This window comes from Mytilus californianus, unplaced genomic scaffold (assembly GCF_021869535.1).
Source record: "Mytilus californianus isolate M0D057914Y unplaced genomic scaffold, xbMytCali1.0.p SCAF_10, whole genome shotgun sequence".
In the NCBI taxonomy this organism is placed as follows: Eukaryota; Metazoa; Mollusca; class Bivalvia; order Mytilida; family Mytilidae; genus Mytilus; species Mytilus californianus.
Window position 1 is genome coordinate 36,728,990 of NW_026262582.1, and position 21,464 is coordinate 36,750,453.

The following is a 21,464-nucleotide window of genomic DNA, read 5'->3' on the forward strand; positions in this document are numbered from 1 at the left end:
TTAGATCTCTTAGGACGAACATGCATCAATATCTTAATCACGATGAATATAGAAAATTTGGAATTTGATATAGACTAATTACTGTCTTCCAATAACAAGCAGTTTCTAAATGAACCCCCCCCCCCCCCAAAAAAAAAAACAACAAAAAAACAACAAAAAACAACAAACAAAAACAAACAAAAACAAACCAAAAATACGCGGATCACTATAAGCTGATTAACAGATGACAAAGGTACAACTACAAAATCTATTAAGAAGATAAGTAATGAAAAAAGCAAACAAAACTTAGGAACCTCATAGAAATAAGAAGATGTGGTATGAGTGCCAATGAGACAACTTTCCATCCAAGCCACAATGTGTAAAAAGTAAACAATTACAGGTCAAAGTACGACCTTCAACACGGAGCTTGGCTCACAACGAACAGCAAGCTGACTTGTGTAAAACAATTCAAACAGGAAAACCAACGGTCTAACCTATATAAAAAACGAAAAAAAGAGAAACATTTAAGAACCACATCAACATACGACAACCACTGAAACAGGTTCCTGACTTCGGACAGGTGCAAACAAATGCAGCGGGTTTAAACGTTTTAACAGGCGCCAATCATGCACTGGTCTGGTTATCTGTTTTGTATATTGCCCTTTCAAACTATTTTAAACTGCTAGGTTTTCTTACATATATTTCGATGTGCCCCTTGCTGTCTATCATTTGTTGTTTAGTTTTATATGTATTGTCTATCATTTGTTGTTTCGAAATTATTGGTCTTTTGTTGGGCAATGTATGACAAATATATGTTGAAAAACTTCGCCCGTAATTATAAATTATATAATTCATTGACCGCTCCCGACATGTGTAACTTCAAGGCATATTTTAGTGGCGATCGATGTCTTTCAAAATTACTGCACTTTTCTTGTATCCCCGGTGCTTTCGACTGGAGAACCGTCGTACACATTCATCGCACAAGTTGGCACTCCGAGGCGGGTGGGGAGCAAGAAGGTGAACTGTCACAGTATTTTAGTTTTATCATAGTACCGCTTAAGTCGACGCTAGTGGCCGTCTTGACCTTGTTGTAGGGTATGAATGATTCGTTCATTGTTGAAAACCCTACATCAGCTGTCAAGATGAAGAACAGGAATAAAAGCCCTGTTCATTGATAATTTTCTATGTTTTCTATGTATCGTGTGCGATTTTGTCCCATGTACATTTACTCCATATCCTTTTATGTTCTACTCCAAAGGGAGTATATAACACATATTTCGACTTAAATGGAGTGACGACGTTTTTAATTTTGTCTGTACTCTGTTCTCGTGACCACTTGGCAATTTTTATTTTTTATATTGCTAAATTAACGCATGGTTAGACAAGATAAAAACAAGGTTGAATTCCCTGAATATTTAATAGAATCAGGAAAGCTTTCATGAAATTAATTTGTCTTCTTCCTCATTAAGAAAGATAATTGGTGGATTCTAAATATAGAAAATTCTATCATTTGAAATATAGAAAACACTCTTAAAACTTAAACTTAGCCTTTTTACCCGTTCATAATCTTTGCTAAATCTATGGCCTTAATACTAAAATTCAGACTAATAACTATACTGAGAAACAATAAATTATACATTAGGAAATCGAGGCTTAATCAGATATCCGAAACGGAAGCAGGTCATATTGTTCCGGAAATACTTATTCCGTTATTGATTTAAGATGGTTTTATTCAATGTACACAATAATTATTTAAACGACACTAAAATCTTTGATGCTTCTAGCAATTAATAACATAATAATTCTAATTGGCCTCTACGGAACTCGTGCTGTAAAACCATTAATAACACATGACAGATGCTTTTCACTGTTTTCTTTGTAACCTTTGATTAAACGTTATAACGACGCATATTTATACTTAGTTCCATATTATTTTCGGGGACTGATTATTTATTTTCGTAGTTGATTGCGCTGTCATAATTTTGAAAATAAAAACAATATTTCCCCGCAGCGGGACCATCGATTAGATAAACAGAGATTAAAACTTTCATTTCTGTGTATTGACGAATGTTATTTCTATGGATATGAATTATTTAATAACATTATTATGATTACAACAATACCAGGTATCATATCTCAAATTTCTATCATTTTTATGACTAGACTACTACTACTTAAAAGCAATAAAATATCTTCAATTCGATGCAAAATAATAGATATTGTCTAGGCGTAGAATTTGTATTGTATTATTTACTTCTAATGATAGTAGGAAATAAAATTTACGATCTGAAAATTAAATTAGATATTGAAAATATTTAATCGGTCAATTAAAACAGCTGCAACATTTTAATCATTAACCGAAATGTATTTCCTGTTGTTCAATTTATTTGAATGAAATGTTTTCCTCGTGTATGACTTCAAAATAGTATGATTTGTCAATTTTCCGAATATGTATTGTCCAGTTATACATCAAACTTATGTGTAGGTGATTAGAATTATATTATTTTAATATATTTTCTTATCTTCTTTCCTCTTGCTTTAAATTCCTAGAATGAAGGAAGATGTACATGAAACAACATGTGTTTGAATTACTAGGAATTCATTAAACTGCAATTTTAGAACGTTTGGCCAGTTCCATGAAAAAATGGCAACGAAGATATTTTTGGCATACAAGAATACAGAAAATAATTCAAACAAACCTAATGAAAAAAAAACTAAGAAAGAAACACAACTCGTCTCTTACTCATCAAGTATCATAAATCTACAAGAATACATCAGTCATAATAAAAAATCGAAGTACTAAATACAAGTTAAATAAAGAACAATATATTTGAAATACCCCTCTCCCTAGAAAACATAAACAAAATAAAAAACCAACAATAAAAAAAGACAAAAAGACACGGTAAAGAAAAAAAAAACAATACAAAAAAGCAAAGACAAATCAAACACTTTTTTATGCAAATGTTTCTATTCTTGTTTCAAGTTAAATCATCTAAAAATTGAAATAGACATGTATTAAGGATGTTCGCTACTCTGTTTCAAAATAACAAGCTTTTTAAAAGATTGTTGTAAATTGATAGTATATAAATAAAGGAACTAAAAAAACAGAAAAAAATGAAGGGTCCGTGTCCTTGTTTTCGAGATATAAACCATTGAAAATTTGGCAGGAAATAGTTCTCTCTAGACTTTTCATACATTTAACATTGGCACCCTTTTTCTTTAAAAAATTATGAAAAATAACAAGGATTTTATAGCATTTTCAAATATGGCTTTTTAAACTATATGTAATAAAATTATGAAAAGAAAAGTAGGGGTTAGCGGGGAAATTTTTTTAATGGCAGTACATGGATAAAACCAGAGGATTCCGAATATCTGGCAAAAATTCAAAAACAAGAGGAGCGAACATCCTTAAAAGATTTAGACACAATCAGAAACTCATCTATTAGAGTGTTCAAATTTACATATTTTCAAAAGGAAAACAAAAAGTATTTGTTCAGCGCTACACGTTGCTGTTGAAAAAAATATTGCAAATATTACAAGTTCTTGTATGATTTTTAAGAGAAGAACATCTTATTCCAAAATCAATTACTTGTATTTGAACGACAATTTACAGAATTATTTGCATTATAATCTGATTTTAGTTCAGAATGTCCTTCTTAATAAAACCATTGGTTATATACGGTTTGACTCAAGAATAAAACTCACACATTCAGACATAATATCAAAATAAGGATATGTAGAATGATTAGCCGTGATGCAACTAGCCACCTAAAGACCATAGAACATAGATGTAAACAACATCAATTCACTGTACGGCCTTCTACAATGAGCAATTAAAACCAGTACAATTTGCAAGCCATAAAAAGGCATCGACATGACACAACGAAAAACTATTATGACTGACGGGATCCGACAACCGTCGATATAAATGCTCCTGGCAAGTGACAGGCATGTGTTAAACATGTTTTGCGAGCGCCCGACCCTCCCATAATCTTAAACATTGGTGATACGTGATACAACAAAGCATAAGAATATAAGGTAATATAAGTATTATCTTACAGGATAATCCCAAACTGCAATGCACTGTATATCACTCCCCGTTTTATTGGAGTCCTCAGTGCAAGTCGAATGGGTTGATTTATATGAATGGTAAGTTCTTATGATTACTACCGTTCAATTCTAGTTGACTGTGCTCAACTTTTGTTCTTATTTTTCTTATTTCTATTTTGTTTGAGAGGAGGTTCTTCGAAAAATAAACTTTCAACGTTTTGATATTTTTACTAATTTCAATAGAAGATTATGCCTACTGATTTTTACCATTTTATAATTTCTAGTTTGACACAGTCTATTCGGCGATGTTACAGTTACTTCGCACACCGTCCTGAACGTATAATATGTGGTAATATCTATTTTGTCTGTGAATATTTGTTACCCTTTATCCGTATTTGTGAGTCGTTAAATTAGAACGTAACTGAATATGAAATGATACATTCATACGATTACCATTCCGTAGCCATAATCTTTCTTTAGACTTGGACGGAAGTACTTTTAGACTTAGTCTTATACTTTATTTTCTTGTGTTTGCCTTTGGAATGCGTCGGATTTTTTTCTCAGCTTTGTATTCTTCTGTCTCGTTGTGGTTGGTTTCTTTCGTTCGAATATTATCCTTTGAACATCGACCTTGCTGATTTTCCTTTTAAAGTTATATTTGTTATACGTATGATTATCATGGGCGGTATATTGTGACAGTGGTTTCTGTCTGTTTGTCTTTCCGTTTCACTTTTGTATCCGCTACTGCTCCTCAACCGCGTTCACCACATAACTGAAATTTTATTCCTTCATCTGAAGTCTTTTAGAGGTTTACATTGGTCTGACATGGACTTTGTCATAGGTATATATCAAAAAGGAGTTGTAGTTAATTGCCTATGAAACAACTATCATCTAGAACACAATGGACGTGGATGTTGAAAACAATAAGAGACTGAAGGGCCTTCAAAAATGAGCAAAACTGTATTATATATTATGCACACTACATAACACATGTATATCCGCTGATACTGAACCCTTAAACAGAGGTTAACGAAACTCCATCTGATTCGTCATTATATAATGCCATTTTGCACCTCTCATAAGTTTTCCTTAGCACATCATGGAATTTTCCTTTGCCGGTGAATCTATGCATATACTATATGTTAACAGTTGAAAGTTATAATTCAATATTTTTATTTGTCCGCAATCCAGGAAATTTTCTACATTTTATTAACATTACATCAACTCATCAAAGATACCAGGTTAAAATTTTGTACGCCAGACGCGCGTTTCGTCTACAAAAGACTCACCAGTGACGCTCGAATAAAACAAATTTAAAAGATCAAATAAAGTACGAAGTTCAAGAGCATCGAGGACCTAATATTTCAAAAAGATTTTGTGTGGACAATTTTCGAAATAATAAGGATTTTCTACCACAGGAATAGATTACCTTAGCTGTATTTGGGAAAACCTTCCGGGATGTTTGGTGTTCAATGCACTTCAACTTTGTACTTTATTTGGCCTTCTTAAATTATAATATTCGAGCGTCACTGACCAGTCCTTTGTAGACGAAACGCGCGTCTGGCGTACAAAGTTTTGAGCCTGGTATCGATGATGAGTTTATTAACACAAAACATGTAACTGTATTGTAATGCAGACAGCGCTACATTATCCATGAAAATTAAAACTATTTTTTTTTAGTTCGAATCTTGATATAAAAACATACGAATACAGTTATATCAACTTTTATAATGCACATACAATACGTAGCAGAATAAAGTTTATTCCATTTTACATGAGTACAGAACTCAGTTAGGAAACATGTAATATAAACGAACATATAAATCAGATATAACGTGAGGATACCAAAATTGCACCTATTTTGACAGTTTTTCACCTACGTTTATTCATGATCCAGACAAAAGTTTCCATTTTGGGTTTATTTTGTAGATTTATCCTTATTTACTATATAGTTCCAACAATTCAATTTTGAATCCACATTGAATCATAAAAAAATTGGTTTGAACCGATCTCCAAACGATCCATGCTTCTGTTATGAGGAGTACCCAAATTGCATCCATGGTTAAATTCACATCCTTAAAAATCGTATAACAGATGTTTTGTTTTATTTCTTCAAATATTTAGAACAATTTGACATTAGTCCATGCTTACTATAGTTTTTTTAAGAAATGGATGCTTGTAACATATTTCATTTGCTCATTTTTAACAGATGACTTTTGGTGGACGTCGCATGGCGACGCTTCCATAGATTTTACTTTTTCCATTGAATACTTCATCTGTTGATATATACTGTGAAAGTTTTGTGCATATCTACATATAATTAAATGTTAAAAGACGTGCATAATGTAAAATCATAAAAATACAAATTGTTTAGTCTCTAAAAAAAAATTGTAAGATTTCCGCTGTGTTTTTTTTTTTTTTTGCTAAATAGGTGCAATTTGGGTACTCGGTGCAGTTTGGGTACTGTGACGTTAAGTTAAAACTGCACATACCGCTAACAGCTTTGTCACTTATTAAGCGGGATCTGCTTTTCCTGTTTTGATGAATTTCGCATCGTTACTTTATATGTATCGTTTTGTTGCATTTTGTTTGTTTTTCGTTTGCCCAATGTGTTTTCGGTCTTACAACGACTTATAGGGAATTGATTGTTTACTGCTTTGTTTCTTCTCCCAGTAACTGATTATTTGAACAAAGTCTTCTAAGAACAAAAAAAAACAAAAAAACACTGAAGGCAAAAAAATAAGAAGATAGGTATAACTTTGTTTGTCATACCGAGAACACAAATAATGTGTTTGTCATAAACGTGTTTTCCATTTAAATTTACAAAACATTTGCAGAACTAATTGCAGAAGTGCTAATTGATTGTATAGGTAAACTGTCTAGCGTAGTGAATTACTACTGTAAGCGGAATTATTGGCAACACAAAGGTGAAGATTACAAATGAGATGAAAATTACCTGATAATGATAAGATTTATGAAAAATTATGAAAAAAAACACCAACCATAAAAGAAGGAAATGTAGTAGGATTGAAAATGACACACCTATATATCTTACAGATATCAAAATGCGGGGATTTAAAGAACTACGGGTTGTCGTACGGCTTTCAACAATTAGCAAAGACCATACCGATTGAAAACTGTAAAAGGCCCCAGCATTACAAAATTATACAATTCATTATAAAAGAATCAACGACAACCACTGCATTAGCTTCCTGACTTGGGAAAGGCACATGAATGTTGCGGAGCTGAACATGTTCATGAGCTCTAACCTGTCACAATGGTATAACAGTTCAACATAAGAACATACTGCGAAGGTCAGATGGAGACAGCTTAACTGATCAATTATCAATTGCAATTGATTAATAACCCATGTTTTCCCATATTAAATCATCAGTCAGTACACATCCAACAGTTTTAATATAACAGCGTCAAAACAGTGAATGCCTACAAAAATCATGACCTTGTGCGATACCAAAGTATAAGTATCAACAGGATGTAGGACCATAAGTGTTCAGCGGTGTATAACACTACATATTAAGTTTTGTTTGTATTGATTAAAATCAAAATCAAAGTAAGTACCGACAAAAACAATATTCAAAGATCTTACTAGAATTGAATTAATAACTTTTCAAAGTAGTTTTATTCAAAGTATCAATACGTTTACATGGATCGTATTCAAATTCATGGACTCTCTAAACCACATCATCACACAAATTAAGACATGGTAAATTAAGGCGACAATAGTTTAATGATGTTAAAATCTCTCAAATCAATAAAAAAAAGAGACAAACCAAGGTAACAAACAAGCATTGTGGGAATCTAACACTGGTTGAAGACCACCATATTTTGTGCATTTACTAAGTCCGGGTACCTTTACCATGTGTTCTTGGTTGTTGTTTGCCTTTTTTGAAGGTCACATTCTTCAGAGGAGTCAAGGGTTGGTAGTTGGCCCCGTCTTGTGTTGTCGTATTATTTTTAGTAATTCATGTTTTTATGCCCCACCTAGGGGCATTATGTTTTTCGGTCTGTGCATCCGTTTGTTCGTCCGTCTGTCCGTTCACCGTCAGTCCGTCCGTCCGTCTGTCCCGCTTCAGGTTAAAGTTTTTGGTCAAGGTAGATTTTGATGAAGTTGAAGAGTATTCAACTTGAAACTTAGTACACATGTTCCCTATGATATGATCTTTCTAATTTAAATGCCAAATTAGAGTTTTGACCCCAATTTCACGGTCCACTGAACATAGAAAATGATGGTGCGAGTGTGGCATCCGTGTACTATGGACACATTCTTGTTCTTTCCTAGTACTATAGATTAAAAACAAATGATGGAGCATTTGGATGTGTAAATGACACATACCTTTTGTATCTTTCACAAAATTGTGTGGTACCTTTAATCGCTAAAAATCAGTTTTAAAGAAAAAAACAAAACAAAACAAAACGTAGAAAATCTAACGATTGTATTGAATCTACTTTCATAGTATTATTCATCAATTACTAGAAAAGTTATATTTTGGTAGAATTTTTTATTTGAAGTTACCATCAATGTTTAAATATCTTAACTTAAATACATAAAATTCTAAAAAAAAAAATATTCAAGATATGAAATGTACAAAATTTCGCAAATGCTACAATTAAATAAAAATGACATACCTCCAATAATCAGAACTTCAAGATGCAAATGAAAGTATGTTCCGTCTTTTGTTCTTTGTTTTACAATCATTCATTTCATCTCCGTCTATCCTGCGTTTTGTTCATTATTACTATGTGGGTGTTTTGAAGACAAACGATAAAATGAGCTAAAATATATAGCAGACTGAAAGGATAATTGACCTATGAACTTGTTGTAAGTGGATTATTTACGTATCACCGACCACGTGTAGATATCATATATAATTCTGTAATTTTTATATGTTATGAAATCCAATAAGTACAACCGGAATGGTTTGAGTTTTTAAAGTGCAGTAACCGAACGAGCATTTACCTAAAGACACATAATGAAATATCTGACAAATCATAAAACGGATTAACTTCCAATATATGAGACGTGAAGCTACTGTTGGAAAATCTAATTTATTTTGTCGAATTCTAGAATAAGGCTGCTAAATGCATATTATTAAGTTGTAATTTGACCAGACACTATAAAGCAAAAGTATTTCACATCTCTCAGATCTCTAAATCGACACTCGGTTGCGAAATATCTCTCAATCTTTTATTCGCCATATCTTTACATACGACAATAAACATAAAAGAATCGAGCGGTCAAACATTGTTTTGTATTTTTCGTTGTTTTATTTTTGACAAGATCCAATGATATTGAATCAATTCTACTCTACAATATTAATGATACGGCGTATTATTTAATAAAAAACAAATTTGCTCATTGTTCCAAAATAAAAATGCACATAGATTTTAATGTAAATTTATCCTTTATAAACTATAAGTATATTTCAGGAGGAATGATTAATATCAAATAGATTTTTTTAATGTATTTAACACAAACTGAATTTAGTTTTCAAATATTGTTTTTTTCTCTTTCAATTTGAAATAGAAAAGTTCAATGATTATGATTATGTATACAGTTCTAATTTTAATTAATTTAAAAAAAGAATAAAGCTTTGCATATTTATTGGAGATCAAATTGTTCTTTTCTTCTATAATCGATCAACTAATTCGTTATTGTCTGTATTTCTTTGATGTCTGCGCTAATGTGATGAGCAATCTCTTTGTCAGGTTAGTTAGGGTAAGTCAACACATCATCAGTTGCAATCAACATACTTGGGAGTGTTGTATTAAGTTGAGATAGTACAGAGAGGGACCTTCAAAGGTTATCATTGCCACCTTCACACAACACTGACAAAAGGTTTCGAATCTGTTTGGATTCGATTTAAAATCTGGAAATTTCGTACAAGAAATATTATTTTGTTTAATTACTGTTGTTTTCCAAATCTATTTGTTTCTCTTATTGTGTATTTTATTGACTTGAATGTTGGCCTTAGATGTCTCTTTCAATTTTTTATACTTAGATAATGAGTTTACAATGTTTAGGGTAAATAGATTAATTTATATTATTGGTTTATGTTTGTTGAACTAAACATTAATAAAACGGAGATGCGTTATGCATGTTATGATTGAGAATCGTACACATTTCAAAGAAAACCCCAATGAAAATGTTGAACATTGGTATATAATCAGTATCTCGTCCTGTTGTTTTTAGATATATCTATACAAATACACGTGTCTTTTTTTAAAACATGTCCCTTTTTTTACATCGGTTGTTTCTTAGATGTGTAAAAATAGGAAAATGTAATGAATGCTAGCTGATCTTAAAACAGACGAGGACCAAATGATAAGGTTAATATATGTATAAATAACATATGAAAATTCCTAAAATGTTGAAAACCAATATCAATCAGTGACGTTTTTTCTACATTTTTTATTTCATTTTGTAAAAAATTCATGACGTCACTGAGTTATTACAGGGCAAACGTACTACTATTTATTATAACAAATCGTTGATGAATTAAGGAATCGAAATTAGAACATTTGACAAAATAATCGCTTAACAAAACAACACAATTTTGCAATTATGACGTTATCAATTTTCCGATTTTACAATTTAAAGGGATTGAGAAGATGTCAACAGCAACTACACGTGTCCCGGATAATAGCTATATTTGTTTTCTATTTAATTGCTTTTAGAATAAATCAGGTAACTGCTTTTTTAATTGCTGCACATTTTATCACGCCGTAGTCTTTGAAAGCTGACTGAACGGTATATGTTTTAATCACTTTTGAAAGTCGCGTCATGACCTGTAGTTGTTTTCATCATCATCAGCAGCAGCAGCAGCAGCATTTGGTCACTAGTGGATAGTTGTTTTATTTGCAACCAAACCGTATCTTCTTTTTATATATAGTAAATTCATACTGTTTTTACTTCAGACAATAGCTTATTGAACAATTAAAAACGGGAACTTAGAGAAGGGTTCATTTTTGTTAATTTCAAGATTAAAACAAAATATTGAAAATATTCCCTTGGGTTAATTGGATCTTTTAGAAAGTACAAGAAAAACACGAAAAATAACAGAGCTGATCATATTAGCTGACATGAGTTAACCGAAGAGTGCCAATATTAAACAGGCACTACTTATCTTTACATAGAATTTTTTTCACCCCATGATTATAGTGTTGTAGTGGGGTTCTTAAACTATAATAGTTTTCTTGGTAATGTTTGTAACCAATGTTTTTTTCTTTTCATCTTTGTATGAGATGATTTTTATTCCTCTCTCTCTAACTTCTATCGTTATCACGTATGCGTTATATCTCAAATACCATACTCATTTAGAACAAAGAATTACGAGCATGCGCAAAAGTTAATTGATGCGACCTTTTTTCTGTAAATTTATTGTCCTTTAAGTGTTAAAATCACTCATGAAATTACGATTTTTATTCAGTCATAAATGGTCTTAGAAATTTTAAACATCCCTTTTTTAGATTGTATGGTGGCTTATGTTATTCATTTGGACTTCGTAAATTTTTATTTGAGCGCCGATGGCGAGTGTGGCATATTAATTTAAAGGCCGCGGTATCTTTGATGAGTATGGTTAAAGACAAAATAAACGAAAAGGGTAATTCCACAAACACATGCCACATACACGGAAATCATAGTTAAACAGGTATTATAATGTCATTCATCGTTCATAGTGGATTGTCATTGTAAGTCACTAAGAGTAGCGTCCGGTCAGAACACTATGCTTTTCCTGTATTGACATCATTAAAATGATACATTGTGTCATTGAATTATTGTTAATATATGATGCGAATGCAAAAAAAAAAGGTTACCACTCTTTCATACAAAGTTGTGTTTCAATTAATCAGCACATTTCGTGAATGTGTTACTAGAAATACTAGTCATTGACTGCTATCGGTTTCGTTTTTTCTTTAAAACAAAAGTGTTAAAAATGTGGTAACGAAAACTTAGATATTTGGTTAACTTATAATCGGATGTTTTATAACCAGGGGTATGCTCCTTTCCCAAACACGGCTCTAAAAAAGTTATTCGGATCAACGACTGAAATCGACACTGCATACGTTGTACGGTCACCATCAGAAATTAAATGACAAATAATATATGTTTTTTCGCACTCTTTCATCTTCCGATGCCAGAAGTCGTCTAATCTGGTCCCACCAATTGTGACATTTTGTGTGAATTTGTGGATTCGCGGGGCGGGTGATGCATGCAAAGCATGATAGGCTGACTGATGAATCTTGTAGTCGAAAAGCGTGTCTGGCGTACAAAGCCTAGTATCTGTAATGAGTTGTTTTTTCCATATCGACACAACCAGTATTGCTCCTTTTGGAGTTCATACGATTCCCTCAGTTTTTGTTTGATACCTTGATGTGTCTTCTGGGTCGCTTGATATATTGAGATGCCTGCCAGTGTAATGCTACATATACAATATCTATAAAATTTTTAGTTTAAAAACGTCGAAAATAAACGAAATATATACCTTGTATTTTTACCTGCATGTTATTCCTAGAAATATGGAGTGAATATAAATAGCCGATTTTGAATAATGGAATGGACTGCTGCGACCATTCATTCACTAATTGTAGAGATACTTTATATTCTATTCGAAAGCTTATTGATAGAGGAACAATAAGTATATAGTCAATATGTGCCACAATGCCGATTTGAGGAGTTACGGAGAATCAGAATGCCAAAATACGCATGAGAATTAAGGAGTAGCCTGTCTTGAATAATTGAATGGACTGCTGCGACACTTCATCTAGTAATTATAGAAATACCTTATATGCCATTCGTTAGCTTACTGATAGATAGAATATATATATATATATATCTATAACGATATAGTAAAAAGATATTCATTATCTCTAATGCAAGTCAATAATTCGACCTCATTGAATCCTTATTCACGTGACTTTCAATTTAACCCCTTAGTTAGAAATGGGTTATGTATAAACTAGGCGTCTTCAGTTATTGAAAGGAAAAGAATGTCAACATTGAAAGTGAAACAAGGGTAAACAATTGGTTGACTGATTCGATCAACACAAACTCATTCTGATACAGGTAAAAACGATGAATAACATATTTTTAATCCAATAAAATTAAATCAAACAGACCTAGAAAAATACAACTGCATGTGTTCACTATCTATCTATTTATATCTAAATTTATGTTTATATCGGTTATATGATCGTCGGCAGTTTTCGGAGGTCACCTCTATGGTTAATTAGATGGCGTCTAGACTAAAATACACACGGACAGCTACTACATATTATCGAGTCTATACATCGTAAATTGTTTATATTATACTTTTTTATAATTTGTATAGACGTTTTAGTATGTTATAAATCAAATATGAGAATTTTAGTAAATCGGTGAACATGAATTTGACAGCTAATGCGCCTTTTAGTCAACCGATTTCCGCTACAATCTCAAGTCAACCGCTTTCTACTTGTGTTAAGTCAACCATCACATTTTCAAACAAATGTTGCCAATTATCAACAACCTCAGCCTATGCTTTTCGTGCCACAGAATAATCCCAACATTAATGTTATGTCCGATGTTACAAAATGTATGCTATGGAAAGAATTTCTGTTGACACGTTTCATTACCTTTGATGACACATCGGAATCTTTTGCTCCGAATCGAGCATCTTTTCAGAGTATTACTAGTGAATATAATATATAAATTATAAATATAATTATAAAATCGTTAGGACTGGAATCGTCGAAATTTTTTACGAGTCTTCGGGCTTCAAATGCACACGATCATGAGGTTTAGAACGCATTTGGGATCGACATTTTTGTTCGTACAACGGCGGACAACAAATACGGACTTTCTGTTCGAGACAGACAGTTTCCTGAACTGATGGAATGTCACTTTCGTAAAGACGAGAATGCTCAGCACCTTTGGCATTTATACAACCGAAACCACAAGTGCCTAACAATCGTTATCAATCCTGGAAAAGTGCTCTGATTTTAGACTACAATTTGCGTAAAAACTCAGAAAAGCTTGAACACTTTGTTACTTTTATGTATAAAGTGCTTAGTACTTGAGCAACTGAAGTGGCATCAACAGAGATCCAAGAAAAATGCTGGTATCTTCCTCCTTTTGGGTGAACCACCCTCAAAACCAAATCAAATAAGTGATGTTTTCGACGCGTCAGCAATTTATGAAGGAGAATCTCTTAATAGTGTGCATATGTCCGAACCGGACCTGACTAATAACCTTGTTGGAGTGCTTATGCGTTTTCTTTAAAATAAAATTGCAATAACAAGAGATGTTGAGCACATGTTTTATTAATTTCATGTTGAGGAATCCATCGAGATTACTTGCATTCCTTTTGGTATGAAAACAATGACTTTACTAAACCGTTGGTTGAATACCACATGACAGCACATGTTTTTGAAACATCCCTTCACCTGCTGTAGCAACATATGGCCTACGTAAGGGTGTTTCAGAAGCTGACATTAATGTACATTCTTTTGTTACGAATGACCTTTACGTAGATGACGGTCTAATCGCATTTGCAGACAAAGATGATGCATTTGACCTTATGAAAAGAATGGAAAAATCTCTCAATGATAATGGTAACAAACCATTACATAAAATCATTTCAAACGATATCGAGGTGGTGAAAGCTTTATCTTTAGATAACTTAGGAAAAGAGTTGGAAGATTCAGATTTGTACTCAGACACTTTGCTTGCTCAACACAGTTTGGGTTGTCGAGGAATTTAGAGACAGACATGTTTATCTATCGTGTCAATATTAATGATGATCAAAAACCAATCTTCCGAAGAGATTTACAATTTGTTTGGGATTCATTTCGCCGCTAGTTATCAGTGGAAAAATTCTACTCCGAGAAGTTGTTCCACCAGGATTTGATTTGGATGATACGCTCTGTACTGATCATGCATAAAAATTGAAAAATTCGTTGAAGTCTATTAGTCATTTTCAAACACCGTATGGTTGTTTCTGTATCTTTTTCCTTGACACGCCAAATTGATATCAACATGTTTTTCTGATGCTTCAGAACAATCAATCTCTGCTGTGGCTTACCTAGAAGCAATCGATGGAATCGGGATATCATCTATTGGTGTTTTTACTGGAAAGTCTAAACTTGCACCTATGTAAGGTCGTTCTATTCATTGCTGTGCCGCACTGGCGAAGACCAGTGGAAAAACTTTATGCCATCATATGAATCTTTCTACGAGTTTTTTTTTCATTACCATACAGACAGTCGAGTTGTATTATGATATATATGTAATACCTCCCGTCGATTCTTCACATATGTCAGTAATCGTGTGGAAAAGATTCGTAAAGTGTCAGAACATTTACAGTGGTTATATGTATCAGAGGATAGAAACCCAGCTGAATTACGGACTAGATTAATAAGCTCTCTTGGCATGAAAGTAATTAGTTCTTGGATTAACAGATCGAATTGGTTATCAAACAAGGAACCTTTTGACATGGTATCATTTCCGTTGTTATCGCCATAAGACGATAAGGAAATTCGTCCTGATATTGTTTCACACAAAATTCAAATTGATAATTTACATATTTGCTCTCAACGATTCAGCAAGTTTTCTAGTTTAAAATCCCTCGTCAATCTCACTTTTGCGACACATAGCTAAAACTTTGAGTATTAAAACTAAATCTGGTTGCAAAGGTTGGCATACTTGCGCTGAAAAAGACACTCAAGAATATATCAAGGGAACCTTTTTGTTCCTGTATCAATTAGCTTTCGAATGGCGTATAAGGTATCTCGATAATTAGTAGATGAAGGGTTGCAGCAGTCCATTCTATTATTCAAAATAGGCTATTCCTTTATTTTCACGCGTATCGGCATAGTGGCACGTATTTACAAGTTATATCTGTACACGTAATCAGTAGATAAAGATTTGTTCGAAAAATCGAAAATTCCAATATATAGTTTTTTTAATGTTCATACATGTTTTGGTATTCAGGTCCTCCATAACATTACAACACGGAATTGCCTTTAAAAATAGTGAGGAAAACCCACTAGTTTATCCTCTGACACGAAATATATAAATAAAGATAAAAAAAAAATATCAACGAGTGTTTGAAAAACTATTTTTTTTTTAAAGAAAATATGTAAACTGACATCAAAAATGGCGAATTCAGAAATACGGGATTGTGTCATGGTAAAAAAATAAATGATCTAGTTTATTATTAATTTTTCAACTTGAATACTGTAATGTAAACTATTTCATAATTCATTATTCATTACTAAACGTTGAAAATTGAATAAAGAACGTACTTCAGCGCGGTTCGTGAAACTACAAACGTACTTTTTTGCAAATGTCTGTCAATAAACCGGGAGCGTCACTGGCTAAAATCCATCAAGGCAATGATAGCGTTTCTTCCTTCTCTTTCTCTGAAAAGACGATCATTTGATATTCTTGGTGAAGCCAGGAGGATTTTATGCGGATAGAATAGGCAGTTTCATCTGTTGATATGCATGCTGATTGCCTGTTTAAATTTTCCCCTGCATTATGTGTTGCAGAATGTGCTAGTATTCATTTACACCCTGTTTTGATTATTTGTTTTTATTTCTTCAACCCCCACCCCCTTTTTCCTTCCCCTAGAATCAATTGGTCTTCCATTACTAACCCTCTGATACTTGTAGTGTATATTATCATTGAGTTTGATATAGATTGAAATTAGTTATCGTTATTTTTATATTTTTAGTCGATTTAATTTATAAAATATTAATTCAAAACTCATCACTCAATGCACCTGGCGTTACTGATCACTTAAATTGACGATATAGCTTAATTCAAATTTGAAAATGGAATTAAAGTGCTCTTAATTTACGCAAATGTAATGCATATTAAAATGCTTCTGACAAAAACTAATAAATCAAAAACCGGCTCTAGCGGTTATATGTTAGTTGCTGATTGGTTGAATCGTGTTTTTTACTGGAATTTTATTGTTTACTTTCATTGTATTAATAACGAGTCCCAGTTTGAAAATAAACCAGTTGTTATGCTGTCATTTTAATGATACCAAATTAAACAATAAACATTATTTCATACAATATATTAAATTGCCTTGAAAATAAATCATGTTGACTAATATTTTACGTAGGGACAGAATGAGAATGGCACGTAAATATTTTACTTTGTTATAATTCGTACTAAACACGGAAAATCTTTATTTTACGTGCATTCAATTTTCTAGCGAATTGCTTTTATATTTGATATGGCAGAATACCATTTTCAATACATTCATACTATTGCATTAGGGAGCTATACCATTTGATTTTTATGGGGGGGGGGGGGGGGGGGGGGGCTAGGATGAAATTTGAAAAAAATAGGCAGGACAGGATTTTTGAGTAAAAAAAAAGGCAGGGTGAGACTATTTGCCAAAAAAAAAGGCAGGATGACAATTTATGTAAAAAAAAAATTAGGATAAACTAAAAAAAAAAGGCAGGAACGAATAGAGTGAAAAATTAAAAGGCAGGACCGAATAGAGGGGAAAATAAATAGGCAGGACAAAATTTTTCATCCTAGCCCCCCCCATAAAAATCAAATGGTAGCTCCCTTATAAAATCTGTTTTGGTTCATGTGATTTTATCTCTAATGCAACTGTATAAGACATCATAGAAACTCCATCGAATGCTGCTATAAATCTGTCGCTACGCTAGGGAACGACGATTTAACTATGAGGGCAGGGGTATTGTTTTTTTTTCATTCTGATATTTTTTACGTATATATTATTACACGTTTCGTTGCACGAAGCGCGATATTTATTTTTAAGAACTTAACATTAAATTTAATGGCAGATACTCTCAATCAGAAAATATGTTTTTCCCTTTTTTCTGACCAAAATATTTTTCTTCAAAATTAGGAATCAAAATGTTTTTAATAACTCACCCCACTTCAGGGTGTATGATTTTTCATTAGAGGAGTGCATATTGTCACTTCAACAACTGACTGCAGCAAGTTTTGGACCTCTACATGCATAACTGAGAAATGATCCTTTCCGGCAGATGACGACCAACCTTATGCAACACTCATTAATAATCTACCCCCTTTTCTTTATCCTCCAATGGAAATTGATAATCCTTTAAGGCGTATAGCACAAAGCTTCAAACCTCATCGTTCTAAACAAATGTTTGCGCCAGAGTCAGTGTCAGTTGTATTGCATTTTAGCCTTTATTATTTTATTTCTGGCTTTGTCAGTTCAAAAACGTTTTACTATTCTTGGAAATGTTGTGTTTTTTCCTCATTTCAAAAATCATTTAAAAAGATGTTGACGTGATGCTTAAAACGCGTTTAAATAAACCATTGAAAGGATTATATCTGATTCATGAGTATGACGTGTAGTTATCATTGTAATTGTCTTTACTCTTTTCCAAAATAAACCTGAAGGAGTTTCTCTACTGAGATTGATTTCACATACGAAACCAGTTTCTTAATTCCGGATAATTAATTTGCCGAATGTAAGTTTGATATGATTTCAGATAATGAAATTTCCATGGTATTTTAACGCAGTTGCAATGAAATACTAGAGTTTTCATGTCAATTTAAATACCCATTTACAAATTATTGTAAATATCAGATTGTTAGTTGCAATTAATTTTTTAGGATGGGGGTAATAATTAAAATAGTTTAATAAAAAAAAATACGTTGCTGTTTATCTGACAAAGGTTCCGAAATATGTTTGCGATCCTGACCAGGAGTAACAATCCTTTGATCAGATGAAAGATGGGCTAATTATTCTATTCAACTCTTCAATTGATTATTTATTTTACTGGACCAGGTGTTTATTTTTGGGTTAACTCAACTTGAAGACCTTTTGTCAAATTCATGTTATGTCTTACCTTTCATATTTCATATTTGAGTAGACATATTTCAGATCGTCTGAAAAAAAAATTGAAAAAAAACACTTAGTCTGTAACATACTATTTTCATCCGATCAACATGTGATAGTGATATACCCCTAAGTAGGTGCGGCTGAACATTTTTGGAATAAAACGTTTGGAAAATCAACTTAACGTTTACATTTTTGGTATCTTCTGAGTTTCTCTTAGAGAGCACAAAACCAAAAGAGGCTAAACATGAGCCTGAAATGTCTTAGGCAATTTTGCCTGAGGGAGTTGTAACCTTAGCCTTAACATAATTATAAATTTTTCATGAACTGATAATTTATAGACAAATGTGTCATATGAATCCAGCAAATATTGGAGCACCTACATTTGTACACCAATCACATTGATTAATTGATAAACGTTACAGAATATGCGCCAACACTACATTTACTGTTCTGTGATAAACGAGGACGAGGTTAAAAACTTTGTAATGAAGCTAAAATCTAAAATTGGAAGTAACGAATAGACCCAGATTTTCTAATCTGTCCTGTCACGATTAACGATTATTACGGTTAATATTACATCAAGCAGTGAAAATTAAACCGTCGTTTCGTACTCACCATTTAAATTTGTCAATCTTTTTCATCGTTGAATGTCATTGCTAAGAAAACAAATATTGAAAATTGCACAAGTGATTACAGATTCAATTAAAGTAGTGTCAGAATGTGCCGATATAAAATGATTGAGAATTTTATAATTATTTACATAAGTATTTGTAAGGTGTTTCTATAAGGAGTGGTTCTTCAGAATTGTTTCTGAGTACTTATGAATCAATAAGTTGTCATTGTTGAAATTTGTTCTTTTCATTTTGAACTTTAACACAGACTATTCTGTATTTGATATTCAATAAAAGACGTTTAAAACGGATATGTTTAAGTTTGTGGTCGATGATGAAAATGTACACGGCATTTTCCCTTGGGAATATATCTATGTCCAGAAAAAGTGGGTTTCTTTTACGTGATAAAAAGTTTCTAAAACCGAAAGAGAAAGCGACAACATACTGATTTAAATGATTATTCTTCGCCTGGAAACGTTCTCTCGTGATAAAAAGTTGATTTGTTTGAAATTATTTAGTGACTATAATTTGATTTTATTCTATACAGAGATCAGCAATATGAAACCGCTGGAAAAAAATTCTTGTGTCCTAAAAACAGATGCCAAAAGATATTGAACTGTTCACCTGACCTTTAACCAATGCAATTTTACCATGAAGCACCTCGAGATCATTTCCTTGAATTTTTTATCTGACATTTTACAGGGTTCTAAGGAAGAAGTATTTCATTTTTAATTTTGCATTTGTTACCAGATGATACTTTCATAAAACGTATACGTTGTTTGTTGTCACAGGTGTTTCCTAAAAGGGGTAACACTCTGACCATAAGTTAATCTTACTCTTAACTCCTTAAGGCAAAGTTGACTTGAGATGAATTTGGTTATTATTTTTGGGGCCTTGTTGGTCATATAGCTCTTCACGTTTCGGGTCTTATTCATCATCAACTTTCAAATATTTTACTTTGCGCGTTCTTGATGAAGGTAAATTAAGAAAAGCGCTTCGGACGCATAACATTTATAAAGTGTCCTTTTCAATTTTTACGGTCAAATGGAATAAATCTTACTGGTCATCCATAATAAATTATTTTACAGTTACTGGTCATCCACAATAAGTAATTTTACAGTAACTGTTACTGTTCATACATAATAAGGAATTTTACAGATACAGTAACTGCTAAAAACAAACTAAATATTTACGGGGATAGCTAAACCAAAGAATACAATACCCATATTTACTTCATCTCGATAAACACTCATTATTTAGAAGTTACGGCAGTTTAGGAGTCGGAATAATAAACCCGGCTAGGTAGGAAATTCCTATGGATAGACTCGAGCTAGAACGTAAAAATGTCGGCTCTTACTCTTATCGCGGTACAATTGGGCAAGTATTGAAACAAATATTTTTTAGATTTCGCGGGCAGTACGTGGACTGAGCATGCGCGAAAGCGTTAAAGACACGGATCGACAACGGTCTCCGCATTTGAATATTTTCTAAAAAATTGGCGTTTTCTGTGGAAAAAAAGATTGTTTCAAAGACGAATTTAGGAAGTGCAAAACACTACATTTATACGTCATAATTATCACAAATATTTCCGACTTTGTATGGTTTCAGAGGAGTTGCGGCTCAATGAATTCGGTCTCTTCCTTTAGTAGTATAGATTATTTACGTTCTGATCATGCGTCAAATATTTTGGCACTAAGTGTTTATCATACATCAATAAATCATATATATATAATTTTACAATATCATACGCAACACATGAAATGAATTAATCAGATCTAAGGAAACCATTGATGTTATATAGGTGTTATAGCGTGATAATTAGATATAAGAAGATGTGGTATGAGTGCCAATGAGACAACTCTCCAACTAAGTCAAAATTTATAAAAGTAAACCATTATAGGTCAAAGTACGGTCTTCAACACGGAGCCTTGGCTCACACCGAACAGCAAGCTATAAAGGG